The sequence below is a fragment of the Culicoides brevitarsis genome, chromosome 1, assembly GCF_036172545.1.
Source record: "Culicoides brevitarsis isolate CSIRO-B50_1 chromosome 1, AGI_CSIRO_Cbre_v1, whole genome shotgun sequence".
Lineage (NCBI taxonomy): Eukaryota > Metazoa > Arthropoda > Insecta > Diptera > Ceratopogonidae > Culicoides > Culicoides brevitarsis.
Window position 1 is genome coordinate 36,462,541 of NC_087085.1, and position 15,266 is coordinate 36,477,806.

The following is a 15,266-nucleotide window of genomic DNA, read 5'->3' on the forward strand; positions in this document are numbered from 1 at the left end:
AAAAATATTGCGATCACGTTCACTTTTAGTTCACCTACATTTTCTGTTTTTTGTTTTGTTTTGTGTTTTTTTGTTTCTCGGGACAATAATTTGTTGCTATTGTTCCTGATTGATTTCTTTCGGGTCTTCGCTTTTTCCTTTTAATTGCCTTTTTTGTGACTTGATTAAAGGGAACGCCTGGTTATTTAATCGGATCAAAAAGGTTGTAATTTCGATTTGAATTTGAATAGGATGCCGAATGTTCAATGATGAAATGAAATAATAATGAGGTTGACAGTATAAAAAATCCATTTCTCGCAAGCTGAAAAAATCCGCAAAATACAGATTTTACATTGGGACAAAATTTTAGAATGTGAATTGGGTTAGAAATTAAAAATGTGCATTGGGACAAGATTTTTTAATGTGCATAGGGCAAATTCTCAGAATGTGCATTGGGATGAAAAGTCTTCTATTGCATATTCTTAGATTTTGACCCAATGCACATTTTGAAATTTGGCCCCAATGCACATTTTAAAATTTTGGCCCAATGCACATTTTGAAATTTTTGTCCCAATGCAAATTTTTACGTTCATTTTTCGCAGATATTTTGGCTTGCGAAACAAAAATTTTTTATAGCGTAGAAAAAAAATGTTCTTTCTTCATACGAACGAAAAAAAATGCTAACATGAACGGTCAAACTCTTCCAATAAGACGCTTAAATAGGACTTTGTGTCTCTATTATGTCTGTAAGCTGGCTGAACTTCATTCATCATTAGGTCGTTTCGTTTTGCTTTATCATCTAATTTCCATTTAGGGCTATTTATTAAGTCGTCCTCGTTTAGGCACACCATCAAGCACGCCATAAAAATAAATACTTATCTCGCAAGTCAACTTGATGCGATGCTATTCTGGCGGCTAGATGGTGGATGGAGTCATTAATAATAATCATTTTCGCTTATAACACTCTCTTAATTCATCATTATGTGTGTAACGGAACGTCGACTTGACTTTTTTCTCTACCTCCTCCGCTCATTTGTTAATTTAAGCAGACAGACTGCTTTTAATGAGATCAAAGGGACTAACGAAATACCAAGAGTGTATTTTGCTAAAAAATTATTTTGTTTTGTAACTTTGTAAATTTTTGCTTTGTTGCAGCAAGTCATGCGCGCAAATGCAATGTAAAATCCATTAATTAATTATTCATTCAGCACAACTTTAAACACAGCTTCATATCAATTAGTAGAACATTTCCGGGGAAAAAGTGACAACAACAAAAAATCTGCTGAGTGCAGGTTGTGGTTTGACATGATTTCGACCATTTAAAGTAAAATAAACAGTGTTGAAATTATTTTGGGGAAGCCATTAACTTTTTTTGAATTTTTCATGAATGTGTTTGAAACGATTTTCGAATGAAGTCTTTGTCACAAAGTTCGTAGAAAATCGTCTGCAAAATTTTCTGATAGAAATTGTTTTTTTTTTTTTTGGAAAAAAATGAGTTCAAAGAAAATTTTTATTCAAAAAAAAACTGTTTTAATTTCCTTTTCCAAAAAATTTACAAAATTAAAATTATTTTATTTTTACAAAGAAATTTTTTTAAAATTATTTTGTGAAAAAATTGTAAAATTTATTTTAATTAAATAAAATTCATAAAATATTAAGAACAAATATTTTAAAATTATTTCATGAAAATTTTATTAATTATTGAATTAATTGATTTATTTATTTATTTTTAATTTTTTTTGAAAATAAAAATTTAATTAAAATTTCAATTTTAAATATTAAGAAAAAATTTTTAAAATTAATTATTGAAAATTATTAAATTAAATTTATTTAATTATTTTAGTTTTTTTTTATAAAAATTTAATTAATAATTTTAATTTAATTTAATAATTTTTATTTGGCAAATTATTAAAATTTTAAATAAAAATATTTTAAATTATTATATTAAAATTATTAATTAAATTTAAAAAAAAAATTAAAATAAATAAATAAATTAATTAAATAAAAATAGTTTTAAATTTAGTCAATTCAACTTGATTTTTGCCTTGAATAAGTATTATTTTATTTTAATAATTTTTGAAATAATTCAATTTTAAAAAATGAATAAAAATTAATTAATTTATTTCAATTGAATCATGCATATTAAAATACATAAAAAAACGTTAATTAATTTTTTTCCGAAACAAACAAAAATTAAATTATTTTTCTCTTTTTTTTTCGTGAACCTACAATTGAAACACTAAATTATGCATGTGTCTGAAAAAATAAAAAAAAAATAATTCATCGTTTAATTAATCCGTTATGATATCATGATACTCGTTACTGCCAACACGTATTACTTGTTATTGTAGCGCGGACTACGAAAGTTAATGAATTCAACAACATCTCCATATTTTTCACATTTTATTATTTTTTTTTGTTATTATTATTTTATTGTACATTTGCATGTAACATCGCCGCCGCACGTATCGCATATGGAAAATGTAAACGATATTATTCTAGACGTTAGACATTAATCTGCTTAAGACAAGGATTTATGATTGCCTTTTTTATTCTCGTTCCTTTCACTCAAACATGCATTGGGAGTCAGTTCCATTTAACAGCAACAGCAACATCGCATAATGATATTGTAACTACATCGTTAACGGTTTTGCAGGACAATAAGTAGGTCAAGTCTCAAGGTGATTTCGTCATAAATTGTCTTGAAGATGAGAAAAAGTTTTTATTTTTCTTCTTCGCTTGTCGTCATGCGTCGCTTCGGAAAGGAAAATTTTGAACTTGAAATAAATTTTCCAGAGAAGCGACCCAATTATCGATGACAATGAATCGGGTTTTCTTTTGTTTTTTTGCAAGTTAAAAGTGTGTTTTAATTCTTTTGTAAACTTGAATTATATTTGCAAAGGGAAGGATATTGGACGCCTACGTATTTAATTTTTGCATTTTCTGAGGCATTTACTTTGGAGGAACAAGTACACAATAAATAATGGAAAAATCTATTTTATATTGCTTCGGTCGTTTTTATTGTTTCAATACAAATTGTTGAACATTCTTCTTTTTTTCTTATCCTCGTGCATGTCGAAAGTAGACAGCAACTCCGAAACTACACTAAAAAGTATGAAAAGTTTTCGTTGAAAGAATGAGAAAGGATAGAAGCATATTTTAAACTACGTTTTTAAAAAAATTAAAATATGCATTAGGATGAGAATTCTTTGAATTTAAAAATTGAGAAAAAAAAACTAAGAATGTGCCTTGGGATGGAAATTTAAAAAATCATATTGGGCAAAAATTTTAAAATATACACTGGGATAATTTTTTTTAAATTTACAAATTAAGAAAAAAAAAAGTAAAAATTTACCTTGGGATAAAAAAACTACATTGGACAAAAAATTCAAAATGTGCATTAGGTTTGTCACGTTTTAAAAGACTTTCAACACGTGACGTAGCCCAATGCACATTTTGTAATTTATGTCATAGATATTTTACAAAATTTTGATCCCAATGCATATTTTTATTGTTTTCTTTATTTGAAATTAATTTTCTTGTATATGAAAATATTTTATCCCATTGCACATTTTAAAAATTTTTAATGTAATTTTCGCCCATTGAGCATCTTAATTCATCTTTATAAGCATTTTTTCTTATCTAAACTTAATTTAAAGAAATTTATCCCAATGCACAATCCAAAATGTTTGCCCCAATGCAAATTTAACTTTTTTTTACCCTTGTTAAATAAATATTTAGACGTCAAAACAGTTTAGAACCCTTTTTTCTTTAAAATGCGGTAAAAAAGGATAGACAAATAACAAGAACATGCAATATTTTATTACGATACCCATTCTTATGTAAAATGTATGCCATTGGCATTTGACTCTCTTTATTTCTCAGTTTTTTCCTTTTTTTTCTTTTATTTCATGCCTTTGTTGTTACTGCAAAAGAAAATTCAATGTAACATAAAAAATGATAAAATCGAACATTTTCATGGGTGTTCCCTTAATAATATGACATTTGTTGCGAAAAGCCGCATACATATACACGGCGACATATGAATCAATAAAAATCCCATGTAATTCAGGGGAGTAATCGCTCAATCTGTTCAAAGCGAGTAAACGATTTGTTATCTGGTTATAAATTCTCAAAGGTGCCAAATCTCATCGCGAAACGAAAATTCTAAAGCGAGTGTAATTTTTTTTTCGTTAAATTTAAACACATGGAAAAATTGCGAGAATTAAATAAAATCTTTTATTTTCAGTCTTTTTTTTTCGTTATTAAAGTATATGTATTAAAATAGAGTTACAAATGGAAATTGATGTTGATTATCTGCTGTGACATTTTTCAACAGAATGAAATTTAAAAAACATGCTACTTCCATAATTGAGAACGAACACGATGCTGCAAGTAGAATAAAGGTAAAAGGATGAGCAGTAAAAAAAAGTTAAAATTAATTTTGAACATTTTTATGTTTTCTTTTTTTTTGTTCAGCAAAAAAATTTAAAAATAGCGCGAAACGTCATTCTTGTTAAAATGTTACAATCCTTTTCTTTCTTCGTGTTCATCAGCTTGAAGCTCTTTTTTCTCGGTATTTCGTGCGCTGCTAATTGTTTTCAGTTTTTTTATTGCTTTCTTGGTAATATTTTGTTGGAATAAAATCCAAAAGTTGAAGAATTAATTTTTTTTAACGAGGGATAATTTTTAACTTAATTTTCAACTTATTTTTTTTTATTATTTTACTAATTATATTTTTTATTTAATTATTTTAGAATAATTTTAAAATTATTTTTAAATGAAAAAAAAAATTGCTGAAATTTTTTAATTTTTTTTTAAATTTATTTTATAATTTAAAAGGGTTTTTTTATAATTTAATATAAATATTTTTCAATTTTAACTTTATATTTAATAATTTTTAAAAAATAATTGTCGTTAGAAAAATTTATTATAATCTTGAGATAAAATTAATATTGGTTTAAAATTAAAAAAAAAAAAATAAATAAAAAATGTCAGCAATTTTTATTAAATTTAAAATATATTTTATTAATTTTTATTTTATTTAAAAAAATTATTAAAAAAATTATTTAATAATATAAAAATAAAAAATTATAAATTTTTTATCGACAATTAGGTATTATTTTCAAATTATTTATTAAAAATTGTTACATATTTTATTTAAAATTTTAATTTTTTATTATTATTATTTTTAGTTTTATAAAAACACTCAAAAAAATTATTTATTTTTAAATATTTTATTTTTTCTAAAAATTCTTGATTTTACAAAATGACTTCCAAAAAATCCAATTATATAATGCTCTTAAAAATCCCCATTCATATTGATGAAACCTGTGGTGCATTCATCGCATCCACTCCAAATGATGAACATTTTCGTTTGCCATCATGCAACATTTTTAACTATTCAAATAAATGCAACGCAACACAAAAAAAGTACAAACTTTACTTAACCTAAATAATAATTACATTCAGTTTTCGTCGCTCCCTCTCTTCGTCTCCTGCGAGAATACTCTGCACACGATGAATGGCGACAAGCCTTTTACAAAATTAAATATGAATGTCGTCATTGTTGATCACATTATACATAAATAATAATCATAATAAAACATAAACTTTGAACAAAATAAATGAAATCCATTAAAATAATATGTTCAAAAATCTCTTTAAATGACACATGTTGTATGAGACAACTTTTTGCAACACACAAACTCTCGTTATAATGAATTATCACACTCAATAAGGGTTTATGCACACTTTCGTATATACGAAGCATATTTTTTTGAATAAATGTGAAAATTATTATTTTACCTCATTTTCGCAAAGTTGTCGTTGAACGAGAGTGCGTGTCGTTGCAGAGAAAAATTTTTAAACAAAAATGAATTTTTCACAATTATAAACATTTTTAATTAAAAAATAACATACGAACGTAAAAGACAAGAAAAATAACAAATTTCACTTGAATTTTTGTGTAAAAGTTAATGAGCGCTCGTCATTTATTTGCTCAAGTTGCAATTATTTGCATATGAAGTACTTGGAATGTTGTTTTAGGTTTGGCATCCTTATTGCCTTGTTGATGCAGTTTGAGAAGTAGATTGAAGTAGTCAAGTGAGCATTTTCACATTACGACTCGGCTGGAATTTTGGTGTGATTTGAGTGCACTCGAAATTTATTATGTTTTAAGTGAAGTTTGTGGCAACAGTTTGTTTTTGATTTTTTTTAGCTTAATTTGATGAAAAATGGAGAAAAAAAATAAATGTAAACTCATTTTTTTAAGGTATGAGGAGTACAAAAATGTAAAAAAATTAGAGGAGTACGAAATTGTTAAAATTTGGAGGAGTAAGAAAATTTTTGAGAACATGAGGAGTACAAAAATGTGAAAAAATTGGTCAAAAAATATTAAATGATGATGAATAAAAGTATTAAAATTTTAAATGAGGAGTATGAAAATGTAAAAATATACTTTTTGTATTGTAAAAAAAACTGAGGAGTATTAAAATGTAAAATTTCTCTAACGAGGAGTATCAAAATGGGAATTTTTCTAATAAAGCATTAAAATGTAAAAGCTCAAACAAATATCAAACCATGAAAAATAAAATGTTAATTGAGAAGTGCAAAAATGTGAAAATGCCTATTTTTAATGAGAAAAATATCGAGATTCAGTTTCAAAGTCCAAAAAAAAAATTAAGTTAAAGTAAAAATAAAGTCTTTTACTCGTAAGTGAGAGTATCAAAATGTAAAAATATAGTTTTTATTAAATAAATTATAAAAATTGAGGAGTATTTAAATGTGAATTTTTTCTTATAAAAATTTAAAATGTGAAATCTGAAAATTTTTTAAACCAAGATTAAAAAGAAAATGTAAATTGAGGAGTATGAAAATGTGAAATTGTTACAGATATCTTCAAAATGAGGTAAAATCGGTCAGTAAGGTCGAATATTTTTTAAAATTATTTTCAAGTTGAAATCGAAAACATGTTTTTTTTTGAATCTTAAATTCCTCTTCGGCCATCGTTCCATTCCATAAAAATAAATTGGTAAGTAGAGATTTAATTTTATTCAATAAACACAGAGTTTACCATAATTTAGTAAAAAAAACAAATAAATAAATCGTCAGCACGTCGACGAAGACTTGGCACGAAATTTGCACGAAATGGACACCGAACCGAGACAAGCAAAATTTGTAATGTGTGGTACCAAATAAATTTGTTTATTTTCCGAAAGGCATGCACACATAATAATATTGGGATATAAACAAAACACGGACAAATTCCCATTCAAAAACTATAATAAAATATAATAATATATGGAAAGGAGAGTATTCCATAATAATTATTCAATTTATAGTTTGTAACGTAAATATAAACAAAAACACAGAATGATTTGACCAGAAAGAGAGGTTGCGAGGCGAAACTTTGGTGTTTTTACGAATCGACCTCTGTGTGTGTGTTTCTCTGTGAGTTTTTGTGCATTTTGCAAATGAACAAACCTTTTGAGTAATAAAGATGGCTTTGGGGAAATTCATGTAGATTTTTGTGTTGGCAACTTAATGATATTTTTGGTAGCGTTGTGTGTTGTTATTACCTAATCTCGGAGCCAATTTGGTGAAAAATTTCACATTTTATGTGCATTTTGGGGGCATTTAGTGTTCCAGAAACAACGGTCGTTAACTTGTGATGCTCGTGCGTGCAAAATTCGATTAAGGGAAATTTATGTTGTAGTTTTGTTGCTTTTTGAAAGTAATTGAACATAAAAACACCATTAAAATTAAAAAGCAAAAAAAGTATTTTTCTTTTTATTTTATATCAAAAATATTTTTAAATTTTATTCAATTTTTAAATTTTCATTTTAAAATTTTAATTTAATTTAATTTAAATTTAATTTTTTTAAATTTTATTTAAAAATTATTAAAAACATTTTATAATATCCACAATTTAATTGTTTATTTAAATAACTTTTTAATAAATTTTAAAATAATTTTTTGATTTAAGTTTAAATAATTTATTTTTTTATTTTATTTTATTTATTTTATTTTATTTAAATTTTATTTTAAATTTTATTTTATTTTAAAATTTTAATACATTTCATTTTTAAATTAATTATTAATTTTTCGAATTTAAAAAAAAATAAAAAAAAAATATTTTTTTAATATTTTTTAATAAATTTCTAGATAAGTATTTTTTTCTAAAATAATAATTTTATCTTATTAAATTTGTTTTTACTTAAAATTGAAAAAAAAATAATAAAAATCCATTTGTAATATTTTTCTTTATTATTTTTAATTTTAATAAATTTTATTTTTAAATTATTTAATTTTTTTACAAATTTATCAAACTGATTTTTAAATAGAAAAAAAATAAAAATAAAAAATTTTCTTTAAACAATTGCCAATTTCCTAACAATTATTTCAAGTTTTAAACTAATTTTAAATTAGTTTATTTTTGTTTGTTGTTTTAGATCCAAAAATCGATTTTCTTTTATTACGCTTTTTTTTCACTTTTGAACTTCAAATGCTCTTTTTATCTGAATCTTGACTTGTTTATCTTTTTTTTCTATCCTCATGTTTATATAAACAAAATCTCCACACTTGCCAATTTTTTTTTCTGAATATTTTCTGTTAATTTCTTTTTTCATCTCGAAATAATTATTTATTTTAAAGACGGAAAATTTACGATATTTATTCTAGTCGCATGCTTTTCATTTTAATTTTAATTAAGTTTTGTTTTGATCAATAAATGTATCATTAGATTAACAAAAGCCATTTAAAAAGTTGTTCAAACTGGTAAAAAAACGCATAAACTAATAACCACTCGTAAAATAATATGTACATTAGGTTACATTAAGGACCCTAATGATGCTTTTTACAAAAATCAATAAAAATGTTCAAACTTTTTGTAGTGCAAGTTCTTATCACACTTCTTCGACTACAATCAAATTTTATTTTTATGCATGTTCTTTAAAAATGTATCGCACTTGAACCCGAACTAATGTCTGTGTATTTGTTCCATGAATAAGTGAAGAATATAAAAAGCATCCCGGTGTATGCATTTTAGTTTTTTTCCCAACATTTCGTGTGTTGGTGAATAAAAAAAGGTTTAGTACAATAACAACACTGTACTTTCCAAAAAATTAGGTCAAATCAATAATATATGGGGTATATCGATCTGTAGACGCCTACAACACAGTGGTTGGTGTTGCATGTCGCCTTTTACCATTCACAGACACAGACAACATTGAAATCCCGAGCAATGAAATCAAACTCTGATTAGGATTTTGAGAAGAATTTCGCTTTGGGACAGCATCAGAGCAAATTGTTACGGAGCATGGAAAAAAAGGCTAATGTATTCAAACACGTGTGGGTTGAGTCGAGAATGGAGATCCGCATGCGAACATGTCATTTTATTCCAAATAAATATTATTATCGTCATATATCGAATGTCATCATCATCTCGCCAATTTAGGTTTATTTGATCAAAATCAGGAAAACTGAATTCACTTTTTCTCTTTTAGTAGAGATGATTGAAAAGCAAAAGTGTACATAATGAAATTCGTTAGCAGTATTTCCGAAAAAAATATTTTTCCGCCTACGTTTCAAAGAAGAAATAAACTATTTTGGCTTCTTTTGTGTTTGAGGAGTACGGAAATGTGAAATAATTGATTTATTGGCAAATATTGACTCAAAGTTTAGTATTTTTTGGCTTAGAGTCTCATGAGGAGTAAAGAAATGTGAAAGTTATATAAAAAAACAAAAAAAAATTTCAGATTATAAAATGAGGAGTTCATTAAAGTGAAAAATTGTTAAATGTCAATAATTCACTTTAATGTACTCCTCATTTTATTAACTGAATATTTTTTGCTTTTATATATAATTTTCAAAATTTCCCGGAATAAACGATTTTTTGAAATTATTTATTCCCTGTTTGGACAATCCTTTTAATTCATGAGAAGCAAAAAACTCAATATGAGTAATAAAAATTTTTAAATTGAGGAGTACAAAAATGTAAAAAAATCTTTAGTTCGAAAATATGTAAAAATAGTGTCGAAAAAGGGTCTTTTAAGTCTTGAGGAGTATTCAATTGTGAAATGAGGAGTAAGAAATTGTAAAAAATAATTTTAATGAGAACTTTCATTGTAAAAATTCTTTTAATTCAGGAGGAGTACGAAAAAGTAAAAATTTCATTTTTATCATAAAAAGAAGCTATAGTTGTTGCTCTTTTTACAAACGAACACTATTTAATCTCTTTTTTATTTAGTTTTGTATTTTTTTTTAAATAAAAAAGAAGTAAAAATAAAATAAAATCATCATTCAATTGAGTGAACCACTGTCGCTTTGTTCTCGTCTCTCTCAATCATGACATACATGAACGAATATAAAATTCGGGTGAAATGAGAAACATGACAAAATTTTCCAAATATTTATGTTTTTTCGTTTATTTATCTGTGCTCCAGAATGCAGAAAAAAATAAACGAACAACAACAACTTTTAGCATAAGTTGTATATATACTTTATGAACGTTAAATAAATGATAAAAAGCAGTTTATTTGCTTTTATTTTCGGGAAACGAGAGAGCGAGAGAGATATGTGTTAAAATAACACTCAAGGGATATAAAATTTTAAAAACGGATAAATGTGCATAAAAAAGGTGTTTTCCATTTTTTTTTTGTATTGCTGTTTTTGTTGTTGTTGTTGTATCTGTATAAATGATTCAATATGACTCTTTTTAGCAGTATACCATTATTATTGCCAAATAAATCCAGTAAAAAATTTTAATAATGCGATAAAAAATATGTCAGAAAATATAGGGCAGTAAAATGTGTGTATTGAGGTATTTAGAATTTTTATTAAATAAAAATAAAAAAAAATCTGACGAGAGATGGCAACCATGACGACAGTGACACACACATTTAATAATCAGAATTCTCTGAGCTAAGTAAATAAATAGCTTTTTTTTGCGACATTCCATTTTAATTTTTCTATGTGTCATTTTTAATTTGACGTTAGGCAGACACTTTTCCACTTCCACTAATTAACTCTTGACGTACAGCTTGTCGTTAGAAACGGTGCTTTTTATTCTTCTTCTTTTTTGTTACGATTCTATGAAAACTACCTTGATAAATAATAAGTACTTTTTTTGTTCATGAAACGCGTTTTTCAATACTATGCAGGTGAGTTGTGAAAATTTTGTGTTTCGAAAAGATAAATATTTAATAGAAAAATTTTGATGAACAATTTTTTTTTGTTTGTTTTTTTTTCAGAAACTTCAGCAAAAAATTTAGAAACAAAGTTAGGACAGCTAAGTAAGTTAACTGAAGTAATTTAAAATTTTTGGTTTTCAGGTTTGAAATTCCTTCATAGCAAAAAATAATCATAGGCGAAGATTTAGCCTCAAAAAATAAATTTAATTGACATTCAAAAGTTTTAAATTTAAATGGAAAAATCTAATTGGCTTTAAATGTAGCCAGAAATTCTCTTTTTATTTTATTTTTTTTTATTTTATTTTACATGTTTAAATGAATTCGTCTTTGTGAAGACATTACATTCATTCTTTTTATTCAACTTTGAGTTAAATGTCATCAATAGTTTTTTTTTCATTTCGCAAATTGAAAAAAATTTGCAATTTTCTTTTTCCTCGAAAGTTTCGGAATTCTAAGCAATTCTTCCATGAAGGTATCATCTCCTTTGTTTGAATTTTCATCATTAATTTCAATTTTGTCATCTTCCAGAATATTTTTTTCCGCCATTTTGTTGCGATTTCTCAGCTGCATTTTGATAGGTGTTCTTTGTAAGCTCATTTTAATAAATTCGTTAGACAAAATTTTTAGCTTGGTTTTTAAATTTAAAATGGAGTTAATAACTTATTAAAAGTGCTTAAATTTATTTTTTAACTCTTCACATTTAAGTGGGTAAAAATCAATTTTTGGAGTAAAAGCTATATCCAAATAAAACAAAGATCAAAGTTCTTATCCAGCATGTTCAAATCTCGATATGAATTTTTATTCAAACTGACAAGATACTCAACAAAGTCAGTTCATAATGTTTGAGAAGAACCAGAATGTAAGATAAGAATTTCGTAAAGGGTTGAAAAAATCAAGCAAACAATTTCATTGAAAATTTTTGTGGGTTTGTTTGCTGTATGACCTGTGCCATATTCTTATATTGCCTGATTCATTTTTCAAATAAAAAAAATATTTATTGAATCTGACGAAATTCCAGTTGTACTTCAAAAATTAACATTCTACTTAGATATGAACATTTGCAAAGGATATGTGCTTCTCTTTCAAAGCAAATTCTACACTCCGCTGATTTTATGTCAATTCAATTCAGTTTTGCATGTCCATTAAGGAAAGTAACAATCCCTTAAATTTATTTGACCTTCATTTGACCTTTAAGTAACTCTTTAGTTCTTCTTGGAGATTTGCATGATACAAATGAATTCACATGATTTGACAGATTTCTTTCTTCATCTTCTCTTCTCGACTTGAAGTTCGAATAGAACAAAGATGCTCTCTAACGATTGATAGTTCGTCACAAATCCCATCAAATGCGAGACACTAATTTTTCACAATGCCTTTAACGACTTTCTTTCAGTTTTTTGTGTTACATAACGACACATGCTTTTCACCTCCACAAACGACGACGAGAACATGCGCCATTTTGTATCTATTACAATTATTATTATTTTATATTTTTCTCGACTTTAATGCTTCATCGTTCGTCATCCCTGTCGTCGTCGTCATTCACGCGAGGAACAATCGTTCACCTGGCGATGATGATATGATGTGTGGCTGATGGCTTACGACGAAGATTACGAAAGTGTTACACATTATAAAATTAATGCCTTCCATTTGAAGACAGGAAAAAGTTGTAAAAAACACACATAAACAAGAAATTTCTACGCTTCTCCCGCTTTTGTCGGAAAAATTTTTTAAGAAAATTTTTCATAAGAAAGAATTGTGTTCACGATGTTTCGACTAATGTTTTATCCTGTTATTTTAATGGTTTTCAACATGTTTCTAGGTTGTCGTCATGTAAGAAAATTCGATGTGTGGGCGATAAAAATACGTAACAGTCTTTTAATGGGGTTGAAAAAAAAATCGAAGTAGAAGTTCGTTTAATGAGTTTATTAATTATTTGAAAGATATTACTTACCTGATATGATGGATAATGCTATGAAACTGATATTGAGCGAACATCCGTCTGCAAAAAACAGAGAAAAAACAAATTTAGGTTAAATTTGGCATGAACGAGAGAGTTTAACTTTCGAGCAATTTAGTTTTGTTTTTCATTCGTTTCGCTACCAAAAGAAACTTTGTAGCAATTTTATTTTTTGAAACAACACAAAAAGGCATGTAAATAGCAAAATAATAGACGAGGCTTTTAAAACATACGTTCCGATGCCTTTGTCGCTTACTGAACAATGTGTGAAGAAAAATAAACTTAACGAAGCAGAAGAAAGTCGCATGATGAGAAAATCATACAACAACAGGAACAAAGGCACACATTCTCTCTCCTTTCGTTTCTTCTATTAATGCCTCTGTCTCACATGTTCATCTTAAATAGCAAGCACGTGATCAAGAACTGTCAGACAAATAATGTGTGTATTTAACTTTTACAATATATCGCAATTTTCTCTCACTTTTGCTCGCATGTCGTCTTTGCCATGTAATCGTGCACTAATAATTGTGTAACATTTTGAACCTTTCACGGCGCGGCAGCGGCAGCGAATTGTCAAGTTAAAAGACAATTTTAATACTTTTTTGCCAGTACCAAATGATAGCACGTCGGATTGGGACGTGATGAGGAAAGGGAGGTCTACTTATTGTGCACGTCTTCAGTGTGAGCTTTAATGTGACAACAGCTACAACAAGAACTAATATTGACTTTTAATGTGAGTGCCACCATTTGTCATTTTGTTCATATTAAAAGAAATCTAATGTGTTTAACTTTTAACATTACTTCAAGTTTCTTTTTTCGAACACTCTGAGACATCCAGAGGTGTTGCTTTGATTTGGCTACTGATCCTTTAAAAATTATATATTATTTTTTTTTTGAAAAATTCTCAAATTTTTGAAGTTATCAACCCTTTAAAAATCAAAATGATTAAAAAAAAATATTTATTAAATTTTTATTTCAATTTAATTAATTTTATTAATTTTTTATTAATTAATTTATTAGTTTTTTTTAATATAAATTAATCAAAGGAATTTGAACCCTTTTTTAATCCTTTTTAAAAATTTTTTAAAGCCCTTTTATAAAAATAATTAATTTTTTTAAAATGTTTTAAATTTATAAAATTATTTTTAATGTTATTTTTTTAAATATTTTTTTTTAATTTTTTTTTAATATTTTTTTTATATATTTTTTTATATATTTTTTTTTGTAAAAAAAATTAATTTAATTAAATAATTAATTTTTAAAATTAATAAAAAAAAAATTAAAAAAAAAATTTAAAAATTAATATTTATAAATTTTATTAATTTTTTTTTTTAAAATGTTTTGTAAAAAAAAAAATAAATTTAATTAGAAAAATATTAAATTTCTTTTTTTTTATTTATTTAACTTTAAAAATTTTTAATTGCTTAATGCTTAATTTTTGCATCTTTAGAAATTTTGACTGAAAAATTTTTTAAAATACGTATACAAAAATTTTCTCAAGTCAGAATAAAAATAAAATGCAAATTTTTAAACTCTACGAAAAAAAAAATTTAGTGCTTCATCCTTGCCATTTATTTTCCATAATCGTAAAAATTTTTTAATTTCTATTATGAAAAATAAATGGCAAGGCAAAAGCACTAAAAAAAACTTTTTTTTTCGTTAAATTTGCATTTTATTTTAATTTTTACTAAAGGTTCAAAAAATTTTACCACTTTTAGAATTTCCACTTCCCTGATATCACACTCACTCGAATCTATCAAAATGTTTTTTCCTTCCACGAGCAGCAACAGCTCTTTTGACGTATTACTCCGAGAATACCTTCAAAAGCAACACAAAAAAAACTGAATGCGTCTATTTTTATGGAATATTAAACAGAAATACATTGATTGATGACTTTTTCTTGCTTTTCTGGCGTACATTGTTGTTCAAAGTCGTTTGAGCATGAAGAAAAAAGTAAAGAAGCACTTTGACAGTTACAAGATTATTAGATAAACTCTATAGATATTTGTTTGGCCTTTGTTGCATTTTATGTCGCTTTTTTATGTCTTATTCGCAGTGACTGTTGAACGGGAAAAATAATGGATTTTTATGGATTGTCTTTAAATTTTATCTCTTCACAATCGACGACGACGCTT

At 25.8% G+C, this 15,266-nt stretch overlaps 1 protein-coding gene across 1 annotated transcript in view; it reads right to left on the reverse strand.

The window, feature by feature from the left end:
• LOC134836750 (1-phosphatidylinositol 4,5-bisphosphate phosphodiesterase epsilon-1-like) overlaps nucleotides 1–15,266 on the reverse strand; it is a 75,542-nt gene that overhangs the window by 45,044 nt on the left and 15,232 nt on the right. The window contains exon 2 of the mRNA XM_063851956.1: nucleotides 13,126–13,173. The gene's annotated coding sequence lies outside the window, so the exon portion shown is untranslated. The remainder of the gene's footprint in view (nucleotides 1–13,125; nucleotides 13,174–15,266) is intronic.